The sequence below is a fragment of the Pleurodeles waltl genome, chromosome 12 (genome assembly GCF_031143425.1).
Source record: "Pleurodeles waltl isolate 20211129_DDA chromosome 12, aPleWal1.hap1.20221129, whole genome shotgun sequence".
NCBI classification, from domain to species: Eukaryota; Metazoa; Chordata; class Amphibia; order Caudata; family Salamandridae; genus Pleurodeles; species Pleurodeles waltl.
In genome coordinates, this window is record NC_090451.1 from 402,043,018 (window position 1) to 402,056,580 (window position 13,563).

A 13,563-nucleotide genomic window follows, 5' to 3' on the forward strand; every position below is an offset into this window, starting at 1 on the left:
GAACAGGGCACCGCCGCCTCAAGCACTGCTGAACAGGGCACCGCCGCTACAAGCCCCGCTGAACAGGGCAATGCCACCACAAGCACCGCTGGCCCATGAGCGCCAAGGGCACTGACGCTACTGAGTCCGTCACGAGCAGGATGAAGCACTCTGGGCACAGAGCCCCCTCCAGAACCAGTGGATTTTGCCATCCACTACCTCTATCCTTAGCAGGATGAAGCACTCTAGGCACCCTGCCCCCTCCAGAACCAGTGGAGACTGTCATCCACTACCTCTGTCCTTAGCAGGATGAAGCACTCTGGGCACCATGCCCCCTCCAGAACCAGTGGAGAAAGGCATCCACTACCTCTGTCCTTAACAGGTTGAAGCACTCTAGGCACCATGCCCCCTCCAGAACCAGTGGAGACTGTCATCCACTACCTCTGTCCTTAGCAGGATGAAGCACTCTAGGCACCATGCCCTCTCCAGAACCAGTGGAGAGATACATCCACTACCTCTGTCCTTAGCAGGATGAAACACTCTAGGCACCATGCCCCCTCCAGAACCAGTGGAGACTGTCATCCACTTGAGAGACTGTGGCTTTGCACTCCCCAGGATGGCACAGTGGGCAACCCACCCACTGTATAAACTTGAAAGACTGTGGCTTTGCTCTCCCCAGGATTGAACAGTGGGCAAACCACCCACTGTAGAGACTTGAGAGACTGTGGCTTTGCACTCCCCAGGATTGAACAGTGGGCAAACCACCCACTGTGGAGACTTGAGAGACTGTGGCTTTGCACTCCCCAGGATTGCACAGTGGGCAAACCACCCACTGTAGAGATTTGAGAGACTGTGGCTTTGCACTCCCCAGGATTGCACAGTGGGCAACCCACCCACTGTATAGACTTGAGAGACTGTGGCTTTGCAATCCCCAGGATTGAACAGTGGGCAACCCACCCACTGTAGAGACTTGAGAGACTGTGGCTTTGCACTCCCCAGGATTGAACAGTGGGCAACCCACCCACTGTATAGACTTGTGAGACTGTGTGTTTGCACTCCCTATTATTGAGCAGTGGGCAACCCACCCACTGTATAGACTTGAGAGACTGTGGCTTTGCACTCCCCAGGATTGAACAGTGGGCATGTGGCCCCTCTCGTGGATTTGGCGTCGTGCACTCAACCGGCTGAGGTTCCCCACCCTTCCCTCCCCCTGAGGTGCCTGTTTTCTTGCTCTCTGATGCCCCTGCAGTTTTCTCTCAGTCATGGTCGTGGATCTTGTGTGGGCCTCGCCCATACCGTGTGGGCCCAGTGTTCAACGGACTTCATTGGAGCACTACCTGGACTAGTAAGATTGGTGTATATTTTGTTTATGGTGTATATATATATATTTTTTTTTTGCATACATGATTTTAATATATTACAATGGTTACACTCATTTCCTTTTGTCTTTGCATTCTTCCGGGGGGGTTGGGGGAGTGTAACTATAATGTATAAATATGTATTAGTGTGTGTGTTGTAGTGGGTGAGGGTGGTGGTGGGGTGCTGCGTGTGTGTGTCCCTGTTTTTTCCCACCCCCTCCCCTGTGTCGTAGGTGCAGTACTCACCGTTGTCTTCGCCGCCGGCGTTCGTGCTCCTGGTAGAGGAGCAAGAAGATGAGGGCTGGCAGGATGTGCAGCTCGGGTTCCATGGCGTCCGGATTACTCGTGGGGAGTGTAGAGGTGAGCGTTTTCCCTTCAAAGTCCTGTTTCCGCCGTGTTTTTGTCTGCGGTGAATCCGCCCCGGAAAAGGTGGCGGATTGGTAGGTTGTAATACTGTGGGCTGTACTTTGTCTTGCGCCTGTCTGTTGGCGGTGAAAGCCAAGCTGTTTGTCTGTACTGCCATGGCGGTCGGAGTGTTAAAGTGTCTGTCTTTGTTGGTAGTTTCCGCCACGGTCGTAATTTCAATTTTTTTACCGCCGGCCTGTTGGCGGTCTTACCGCCGCTTTAACACCGTCCACCAGGGTTGTAATGATCACCATAATCTAGTGCCCTCAGCTATACCTTTCCTCCATACCCGTGCTTGTGATCCCAAATTGCATCCGCATAAGTTCTTACAGCTCTTTTAGTCCTCCTTTCATACCTTGCTGTTTTGTTGATTTTATCTCCGCTTTTTACTGATCGAGCCTTGTTGTGGGTTATTTTAAAGAAACGTGGGATCCCTGATGATCTGCTTTTAATTTTGCAGGAACTCCACAGGGATAATTGGGCTCAAGTTGAACGGGATAGTGAAGGATCCCTTTCAAAGCAAATAAAAACTAGAAATGGTCTAAGGCAAGGGTGTGTGTTGGCATCAACATTGTTTTCCATGTTCCTTGCAGATCTCTTTAGGGCCCTAGGCCAAAAAAATGTGTTTAGCCTAAAAAGGAATGGTAAACACAATAGTTGTCTTTTGAACGCAGATGATTTAGTGATTTTTGATCTTACAGGAATTGAGTTTCAAAGTAGATTAGATGTTTTTGGTGGTTACTGAAAGGGTAAACAACTACAGATAAACATGGAACAAACCAAAGTGCTTCAGATAGGAAGGCAAAGGGAAAGAATGAGCTCGGTAATTAATAAGATTAAGCTAGAGAGAGTTAATAAATACAAATATTTAAAGATATGGTTCTCCCATTATTTGAGGTGGAAGGATCATTTGGCTGCGTCACAAATTAAAGCACTTATGAAATTCATTAACCGTTATGGGGGGCCTTTGTATCATCTAGTGTTAAAGGCCTACCAAGCCATGATAAGGCACCAGTTTCAGTATGGCACTGAGGTGGTCAGCCTTGGAGGTAAAAAGAGTTGGGACCTCGAGGAAGAAAGGTGCCTAAAAAAGTTACTCTCCCCCCCATGTTGCAGGAAGTTCAATTGGAAACAGGTCTATTTGGGTAGACGTCCCTAGCAGAGGTGGAGGTAATGCAATTTTGGTCAAGAATTGATAGTATGGAACACCCTTAAGTCTCCTTGCTATGCAAGAAAGAGATATTGCAAAGTGAATTGCATTGGGCCCTTATAGTTAGAGCTAGGATCAAAACGTGCCAAAAAATAAAAAAATAAGTTTTGTAGAGGGCATCGACCAGTTAGGGGTGAGCAAAATAGATTGAAAAAAGCCTTCCTGTAGGTTTCAAGGGATGTGAATCTCACTTAGCTGGGGAAAAAGCATTTGGTCCCTCATTTATTAAGTTCATGGACAAATGGAGAGTCCAAACCCTACTAGAGAGACTGCTGAATATTAAGATTCCCTGGAGCCTGCTCAGATTTAGATGTGGATTACATCTAGTTGCCACATCAAGTTGTCATATTCTAAGTGATGAGAAAATATGTCAAGGCGGTCTCAAGGTAAGAGGGAATTCAACACACGTCCTGATGGATTGTCTATGGTTTATAGCCCAAAGGAAATCCCATGTTTTTAAAATATGATATTAGGAATAGGGGACAATATATTAAATTATTGGTTAAAAATTATTGGAGAAAAAGGACAAGAGGGGGGAGGGAACACAATAACAAAGAAGGGGGAGAAAAGAGGAGTAAATAGAATAGGGAAAGGAGGAGTTTAGGTCCTCTAGGCTGGTTATTTAGTTGTATAAAGTTGACCATTGAATGTCATTGTTAAGTCTTGTGGTGTCTGTGCTTCATCTCCAGACCCATCTCTTGTCGTAATATAGCAGTTTTTGTTTCATGTTTGTTGTGGTTTTGTTTAGTTTGTCTGCGACAACCCATTCCATTTTGTCAGGGCAATGGTTGTTCTTGATATAATGGTCTGTGAGTTTGGTTACGTCCCACCGGTACTTCTGTGTTCGCATATACGTGCACCTACTCTCCTTGTATTCATGCCAATGCATTTGATCTGACATGGGCATCTGATCATATAAATAACATTCTTGATTTTTAACTCTTCTGGCATTGGGGCATTTTCTACCCCATATTGTATAGCCTTACAGTTAACTTAAATAAACCAACTGAATGTAAGCAATTTAAGCAATACTATTTCAGGGCCAGAACACACACAGTGTGGCACTAAACAACAGTATCATGGTGCAATGAGCAAGTCGTAATACCAGCAAATGTATGGTTCAGAACAAGGCAAAAAAATCCAAGCTGACCATACGCAAAATGGTACTTGGCTACACCCACCAATTTGTGGTAGATGGATTTTTACTAATAAATAAATAGTAGTACGTATAGGGATAACTTTGCATCATTTATAATCCTAACATTTGTACCATGTATGTGTAGGTCTGCATATACATGAGGGAAAAAACAACTCAATAGACTTATTTTACTATCGGAAGACACTGCATTAAAATGCGTGATATTAAAAATACTTTAAATTCAGGCTGTAACTACTAAGCACTTAATGAAGCTTACAGTGCATCAACCAATCTTTAGTGCTTCAACTTTATGCTAAATGACCTGAACCAAAAGTGCCAAACATGGTGCTCTTTCAGCACATGAATGAGTCGGAAAATGACTAACAGCCTGCAGGTCAGATGCACAGATGTCTTCACCCTATGTAAAGTGACATTAGGCACTGACCGCACTTGAAAACGGGGTAATAGTATTTGATGTTTAGCACAATAGGGCACCTCCTTTCTAGTGGCAACTAAACAGCCTTCTAGAATTGCCTTTCTATAAAACAACCCGATGTAGCTTCCACTGATATTTAAGGCAGACAATGTGAGCCCAGGAGGTTGTTTTGAAAAAAGAATAACATGGTATATGATAAGACAGGCACTACTGATGTAGGGTTCCTCAAGCTTTAATGCGAGTCCTTTGCTCTTTTTTCACTTAGTAAACTACAGGTGAAGGCTTTTCTCAAATGTCAGCCAGGCCAATTTGCATCTCATTACCTTTAATTCCTATTGATTTTGGTTTTACAACTACTGCATTTTAGATTTAATTGATTTAATACTATTGTCAAATATCCATTTTAGTGGAGAAGAAAACGTACATTGCTAAATGCGTTTTGTTGAGGGAACCCTTTTTGAGTATCTAGCGAACATGGTCTTTTGGAAACTGCATAACATGTTTTAAACAGTAAAACTGAAGGTTATTATTAATGAAAACAAATCTCACATATTACTTAGCAACATCTTAATACCCTTCTATCACATAACTAGAATTCTAAAAGAGGTACAGTTCGGTTAATCACAGAGTTTATTTTTAGAAACACATTTCTTATTTTTTTAAATCATAAACAAAACAAGAGAAAAGACGCATGTTCAGTGTGTTCCACTGAAAAAGACAATGGCGGTCATTACAACATTGGTGGTAAAATTCGCTTACCGCCGTGCAGAAGACGGCCAACACACCGCCACAGCAGCGGAAATCCGCCACAGCTATTATGACCCACAGCACGGAATCCGCCAAAATTCAGACACCCACACAAGTCCACTACACAAAAGGTCAGTGATAAACTGGCAAAAACAAATCATCCACCGTCACGCCAACAGAAATACGCCCACACTATCACGACACACGAATCCACGTGGCTGTCTTTCAACCGCGGTATTCCATTGGAGGTACACACCACCGCGCTCAAAATACACACACTCTTACAAAACACTACCACATTGGACAATTCGAAATACACACACTTGATACACATACACACACCACTCCCACACACCCAATAAAATATAAAACACACACCCACATCATCCACAAACCCCTACGACCACAATTACTGAGAGAAGGCCCGAGAGAGACACCACCATCAACAATACTAGCATCCACAGGCACACAACACCATCAACCACATAACTTCTACGCACCTCACACAACACACCACGACATATCAGCACACTTATCACCCCTCACACCACCCCACACATCACCTACACCACCCCATGGCACGGCAAAGACACCCCAGGTTCTCAGAGGAAGAGCTCAGGGTCATGGTGGAGGAAATCGTCCAGGTAGAGCCACAGCTATTCGGATCACAGGTGCAGCACACCTCCATAGCTAGGAAGATGGAGCTATGGCGAAGAATAGTGGACAGGCTGAACGCAGTGGGACAGCACCCAAGAAATCGGGAGGACATCAGGAAGAGGTGGAACGACCTACGGTGGAAGGTGCGTTCTGTGGTCTCAAGACACCACCTGACGGTTCAGCGGACGGGCGGCGGACCCCCACCTCCTCCCCCACAACTAACAACATGGGAGGAGCAGGTCTTGGCGATTCTGCATCCTGAGGGCCTCGCAGGAGTAGGTGGTGGAATGGACTCTGGTAAGTCAAATCTTAACTATTACATCCCCCACCCTACCTGCATGCCAGCACATACCCCCACCCTCACCCTCACCCCATCACTCTAACTCCTCACAAATGTCCCAACATCACAAACCACAGATCCTAACACCAAGCCCTGCATGCAACAACAAAGCATGGACACCCATCACAAAAGCATGTCCACTGCACATACCCATACATCCCCCTAAACCATCATCACATAAGGTCCCACACAGGAATGCAAGCACTGGGGTACACGGTCACCCACCTATTGCACACCATGGCACACACAGATGTAATAAACATCCTTTTATACCCCTGCAGGACCCCTACCCAACGACACCGGACAGGAGGGTCCACACATGTCCACACCACCAACAGAAGAGGCCCACATTGATGACAACACCTCTGTCCAACTGGATCTAGATGACCAGCCCGGCCCATCGGGGACCTCTGGACAGTCGGTTCCCCTCACTCAGTCACAGGCCACCACAGACCTTCCCCCCTCTGGAAACAACAGCACAGCACCCACCCAGCGGGACAATACCTCCATCCCCTGGACACGTCAATCAGCAGTGTGTCCACCACTACAGGGAACCCAGGCTAACCCACCACCCCAACAGCAACATGTACCTGGAGGCAGTGGTAGTGGGCACATGGTCCAGGGGACGGAGGCCCAGGAACACAGGGGAACTGGGAGGGCTGCTGTGCGAAAGGGCCGGACAGGCCCAGGGAACCCACTCTCCACGAGGCCCTCTCCAACATCATGGGAGCCTAACACCACTCTCAGGAGACTATGGCAACGGTACTGGCCAAGTTTCAGGAGACCCAGTGCCTGCAGGAGGAACAGTATTCAGGCATCAGGGAGGAACTCAGAGCCATCAATTCCACCCTGGGCACCATCGTAGGGGTGCTGAAGGAAGTACTCAACACCAGGAGGGACACTGTGGCATTACAAGGGGCCCCTGACACTAGCATGGACGAAGAACTGCCCACCACTTCTGCCAGCGCTAGTGGACAGGAGGCACTGCCACAGGACCACCACACCAGCACCCCACCCCCTGCAGAGGGAGAACCACCTCGCAAACGGTCCATGAGATCCAGGACAAAGACAGAGAACGATGCCAAGACCACCGCCAAGAAATGAGACCACCCTGAATGTCACCCTACTGTCCCACTTTGTCACCCTGTCCATCCTTAAACTGCCCCAGCTACACTTCATATGCCCATTAGGGCAATGCACCTCTGAGACTAATAGACTGGACTCTGCCATGGACATTCCACCACCATCACCCCTCACCATTTTGCAACCCCCTCCAATATTGAGCACTAAAACAAACACCCTTAAAGCACAAAACAATCTGGAGTCAGTCTGTGATTTTGGAATAGTGTATTAGCAATTACTGTGGCAAAAAGCTCTTTCATTTGTAATGTCAACATACTTATGTCACACAGCTGTAGTCCATGAGGAATCAAAGCAGATGTCACACATTGGGACCCACATCTGTGAAATCATAAGGGAAAGTGACAACTCAGTGACCATACACTGGGTGAAAACAACAGACAGTAGAGAGGTAGTAGTGTTTAAGTACATGTAGTAGGCAGGTTTGTATTCTTACCTGTGTTTAACTAGAAATATTGCTGGATTACTGAGTCCCTGTTGTCCATGTCTTCTTCTTCTGCTTCCTCCTCTTCACTATCCACAGGCTCCACAGCTGCAACAACACTGCCATCTGGACCATCCTCCTGCAGAAAAGGCCTCTGCCCTTGTCCTGGGATTCCTCACTGGGGTCAGTAGCCATGACAGGTTGGGGTAACCAGATTCACCTGCAAATGGCGAGGGACAACTGTTAGACACACATTAACCTGTAGGGATATCCCCAGACCCAGACAACCATTCCCACTGTCTTGCTTCCAGGTGCTCACCTAATAGCCACACACGGTGCCTCTGGAGTTGAACCATCACATAAGGGATGTTGCTATTCCGCAGGATGTAGGCGTCATGCACTGAGCCAGGGAAATTGGCATTCACATGGGAGATGTACTGGTCTGCCAAACATACCATCTGTACATTCATTGAATGATAACTCTTCCAGTTTCTGTACACCTGTTCACTCCTGTGTCGGGGGACCAAAGCCACATGTGTCCCATCAATGGCACCTATGATGTTGGGGATATGTCCCAGGGCATAGAAATCACCTTTCACTGTAGGCAAATCCTCCACCTGAGGGAAAACGATGTAGCTCCGCATGTGTTTCAGCAGGGCAGACAACACTCTGGACAACACGTTGGAAAACATAGGCTGGGACATCCCTGATGCCATGGCCACTGTTGTTTGAAATGACCCACTTGCAAGGAAATGGAGCACTGATAGCACCTGGACTTGAGGGGGGATTCCTGTGGGATGGCGGATTGCTGACATCAGGTCAGGCTCCAACTGGGTACACAGTTCCTGGATTGTGGCACTGTCAAACCTGTAGGTGATGATCAAACTTCTTTCCTCCATTGTCGACAGGTCCACCAGCGGTCGGTACACCGGAGGATTCCGCCATCTCCTCACATGTCCCAGCGGACGGTGCCTATGAAGGACAACAGTGACCACAGAGTCAAACAACTCAGAGATATGTACCCACAGTCTACACAGAACACCATTCATACACAAAATGTGGCCTGTATTTGTGTTGTGAGACAAGGCCTAGGTATGTGTGACGCAGTTGGTAATTAGGCCATGTGGGCCCCTGAAATGGCAGCTGCCTGACCTCTAAACTTGGACAATGGGATGTGAGGTAACTGCGCTGACGTTGTACACCGTCGCGGTAGGCGGTCGAAGACCGCCGAGCAATGCTGCATTGGTTAACATTGGACCCTATGGGTCCCAGGAGCCAATGACGATGTACGCCGGCGGTGATGGTACGCACCGCCACGGACGTCACCGCCACGGACGTGACTGCCATTTTCTATCTGTTGAATCACACAAAAGTTACACCTCCTACAACCACCACCTCTTCCTCCACTCCCAAACCCCCTCCAGATACCCGTCCCAGTGTCTCCCAAAAACTTTTCCTGTCCACCCTTAACCTATTTCCCCCCACCCACTGTAGAGACCTGAGAGACTGTGGCTTTGTACTCCCCAGGATTGAACAGTGGGCAACCCACCCACTGTAGAGACTTGAGGGACTGTGGCTTTGCACTCCCCAGGGTATGGCAGTGGGCAACCCACCCACTTGTGAGACTTGAGAGACTGTGGCTATGCACTCCCCAGAATATGGCAGTGGGCATCCCACCCACTTGTGAGACTTCAGAGACTGTGGCTTTGCACTCCCCAGGATACATCTATGGGCATGGAGCCCCCTCGTGGATCTGGCGTGGTGCACTCATCCGGCTAAGGTGCCCCCCCTTCCCTTCCCCCTGAGGTGCCTGTTGTATTTCGATCTGATGCCCCTGCAGTGTTCTCTCCGTTTGGATCGGGTATCTTGTGTGGGCTTCGCCCATGCATTTTGAGCCCAGTGGTCCACGGACTATGAATGGTGCAATACCTGCACTACTAATCGTGGTGATTATTTTGTTTATTGTGTATATATATATATATATATATGTATATTTGCTTACTGTATTTTGAGATATTACAATGGTTCCACTCATTTCCTTTTGTCTTTGCATTCTTCCGGGGGGGGGTTGGGGGTGTTACTGTAATGTATAGATATGCATTGGTGTGTGTGTTGTAGTGGGTGAGGGTCGGGGTGGGGATTGGGAAGTTGGTTGTATGTGTCCCTGTGTTTTTGCCTCCCCCCCCTATGTCGTAGGTGCAGTACTCACCGTGGTCTTTGCCGCCAGCGTTGATGATCCTCGTACAGGAGCAGGAAGACTAGCGCTGGCAGAATATGGAGTTCCGGCTCCATGGTGCCCTCCTTCCTCGTGGAGTGTGTAGAGGTGAGCATTTTCCCTTTGAAATGGCTGTTTCCTCTGTGTTTTTATCTGCGGTGAATCTGCCCGGGAAAAGGTGGTGGATTGGTAGGTTGTGATACTGTGGGCGGTACATTGTCTTCCACCTGTCTGTTGGCGGTGACCGCCGCGCTGTTTGTTTGTACCGCCGTGGCGGTCGGAGTGTTAAAGTGGCTGTCTTTGTTGGCGGTTTCCGCCACGGTCATAATTCCAATTTTTTACCGCCGGCCTGTTGGCGGTCTTACCACCGCTTTAACACCGTCCGCCAGGGTTGTAATGACCACCTAAGTTTGTTTTCCTCTACTTATCAGGGTCATTACTAATCCTCTCTTTATTTCCAAACCTGTTAGCATTCCATGTAAGCACAGCTCTTGCATCTATCGCCTTATTAGGTGTGATCTTAGCAGCAGATGTAACCTGATTTCACATGTCCCCTCAACATCTCAGTGCATCTTATGCATGACAGTACGACTCCCAACTTCTTGTCAGACCAGTAACAATACTGAAGAAACAATATGCACATCAACCAACTATCCCTTCCCAACCTCCCCTCCCCACCCCTCACACCACTCCCTCATGTGTACTGCCACATTTTCTCATGTGACGATCCCTTCACCGGGTCAGGTTCAAGGGGTCTGTAGACCACCCCTTCCCAACTATACCCTCTGTTTAAACAGGTTCATTTTAAAAAATACTGTCACCCCACTCAATCCTCCCTTTCAACAGTGTCTCATAACGTTGGTTGTCTATAACCAGTGCCCATTGTCCTGTATTGCTTCTTGGCTCATAAAGCATGCACCCCATTCATAACTATAATCCCTGAAGGAAAGAGAAAGGAGGAAGGAGGGGCCAAAGAGAAAGGGGAAAAAAGGAGGTGGTGGAAGGAATGGGAAAATGGTATACTGGAGGGGAGGGTTGAAAGAAAAGGTGGTTTTCAGGAGAAGATTAGGTGGGACACACGCTAAGAACCAACTGGAAGAGAAAGAAAGGGGAGAAGGGGGGAGGAAGGAGCACACGGACAAGGCAATTTCTCCAGCTGGCCTTCCTCGTCTCAGAGCCCCAGTGGGGCCCCTTCAATAATACAACTGGTTGCCTTCAAAATCTTTTCTATTCAGCATCTCCATTTATCTCTTTAGTTGACTTTGCAGTATTCTGTGCAGTACATGGTAGGTGCATCTCCTCTCTGGAGGGGTTCTCATCTACTTCCAGGTCCGTTTCATAGCTTCTTTATTCCTGGATTTGGAGGGTTCAGGGGGCCTCTCAGGGAAGGGCTTGCGCCCCCCCCTTAACATCTGTGTCTGTTCTTGAAGTTAGATTATCTGCTATGTGCTTTCCTGAAGTGAGTCCCTGGGAGCCAGCCTGTGCCCTTCAGGTATTTGTTCGCCTTTTATATTTTGTGGTCCAATTCTTGGGCCTGGCTCCCAGCGCAGCATCTCCAGGTGTTGTCTCCATATTCCTCTGGGTGGCCGTGATCTGTGGCCTCTCTTCCACCCGGTTCCATGCCACCTCCTGGGTGTCAAAAAATATGCTTTCTCTTGATGGATCACTTTCAATTTGGCCAGGAATAGCAACATGTATTTGAGGTGCATTGCACTGAGCTTAAACTTGACTGCATCAAAGGATTGGTGTTTCTTTTGTACATCAAGGGAGTAATCTGGGAGGATCAGTATGGTGGCGGCTTCATAAGTGATTTTGTCTATTTCACGTGCCTCTTGGAGAACAATGTCCCTGTCATGGTAATTCAGGAAGTGTTCTAGCAGGGCTATTGGTGTTGTACCTTCTGCACATTTCGGAACCAACGCTATGTGGGCCCTCTTTACACAAAGCATGTGGAGAAGCCTGCAGCGGGGAAGTGTGTTTTAAGCCAAGTCTCCAAGAATTCAGGGCCATTAGTCCCCTCTACCCCCTCAGGAAAGCCCACAAAGCACAGGTCGTTTCACCATGCACGATTTTCCGCATCGTCTACCCACCAGAGGAGGTCTTTCGTCATTGCATGCATCGACTGCAGTTCCGCCCCATGTTCATCAAAGTAATCCGTTCCTACATAGCGGTAACTCGCTCCGCAACTTTGTGCAGGCCTTGTCCCAGGAGTAAGACAACCAATCTGTTAGCTGTTTTGCCATGAAATCTTGCAAACTGGTATTATTTCTCTGTGATACGTCTGTTCTTGGCTGTCCCATATTCTGCTGAATAAGGGCATTCAAATGTGACGTACTCTCTCGCATGTTAAAAGGTACTCCTCCTTACGGAGTGCTGCAATGTACCTTTTAAATCTGATAGGTCTGGGTATAAAAGGAAGAGGGTTTCCCTGAGGAAACCTTGCATAAGGAGTTAATGCAGTCTTGCTTGTTGTTATATTTGGATCTACATTTTGTGTAGAAGTTAGCGGTCTAATAGGAGAACTGCATCTCTGCATTTCTGAATTATTAGAATATATTAATCTCAGCATACCAATTGGTGACATCCCAGTCCAATTAGCTGGCGTACCAGGAACTGTTGGGGTATTTATTGAAATTCCAGACATACCTAAAGCTTACAACAGGATGTGTAGTCATGGGAACTGTTAATGCATCTGGACCCATATGATTTATCTGGTTCTGAGGCATTGTCATTCCTACACTCTGTCTTGTCAGGACAGTGCTGTAGCTTTGTCCTTTTTGACCCATAGTAACATTTGACATTGTCTGAATTGGACTAAACATTGGCACAGGTTAATTTGGATTACAATTTTGCACCAGCGGATTCACACAGGGTGTCTACACTGTCTGATTCACATTAGGAGTTGGCACAGACTGGGTCCCCACTGAAGATGGTACAGACTGAACTGTATTAACACTGTGAACTGATTTATTTGCATTAGGAATCTGTGTCAATGGGTTTGCGGGTGTACTTGGCACTGCCTGAATCAGGGTGTGTGCAACTGGGACAGTTGGCACACATGGGGTTACATTTTGTGCTGCTCCACTTATGGTTCCTGTCTCAACTGAATGATAAGGAGGAGGATGATACATCAAGAGCTGATTAATTAATTTGTCTTTTGAATCACTCTTATATGCTTTTGTCTGTTTTATCTTCAGATTCGGTTGTCCATACTGCCTTTCCTGTCTTTTTCTTAGTCTTAGGGTATGTACTTTCGCCTTCTTCGTTTGAAATAGCTAGACAGATTCTAACTCCGTCAAGTATTCTTGATCACAACATTTTCTACTGGGCATTCCATCTAGCTTCTGCAAGTGTCTTATGCATTGTAGTTTTACATTTATTTGTCATTTTATCTCTTGCTATGAGTTCCCAAATGCTAAGGGCTTCAAACTGTTCAGGTCTTGGAGGCAGTTTCATTTCATATAGTATTCACCTCAAATTGTCTTAAATTCTCAGATTGAAGGTTACTTAATGT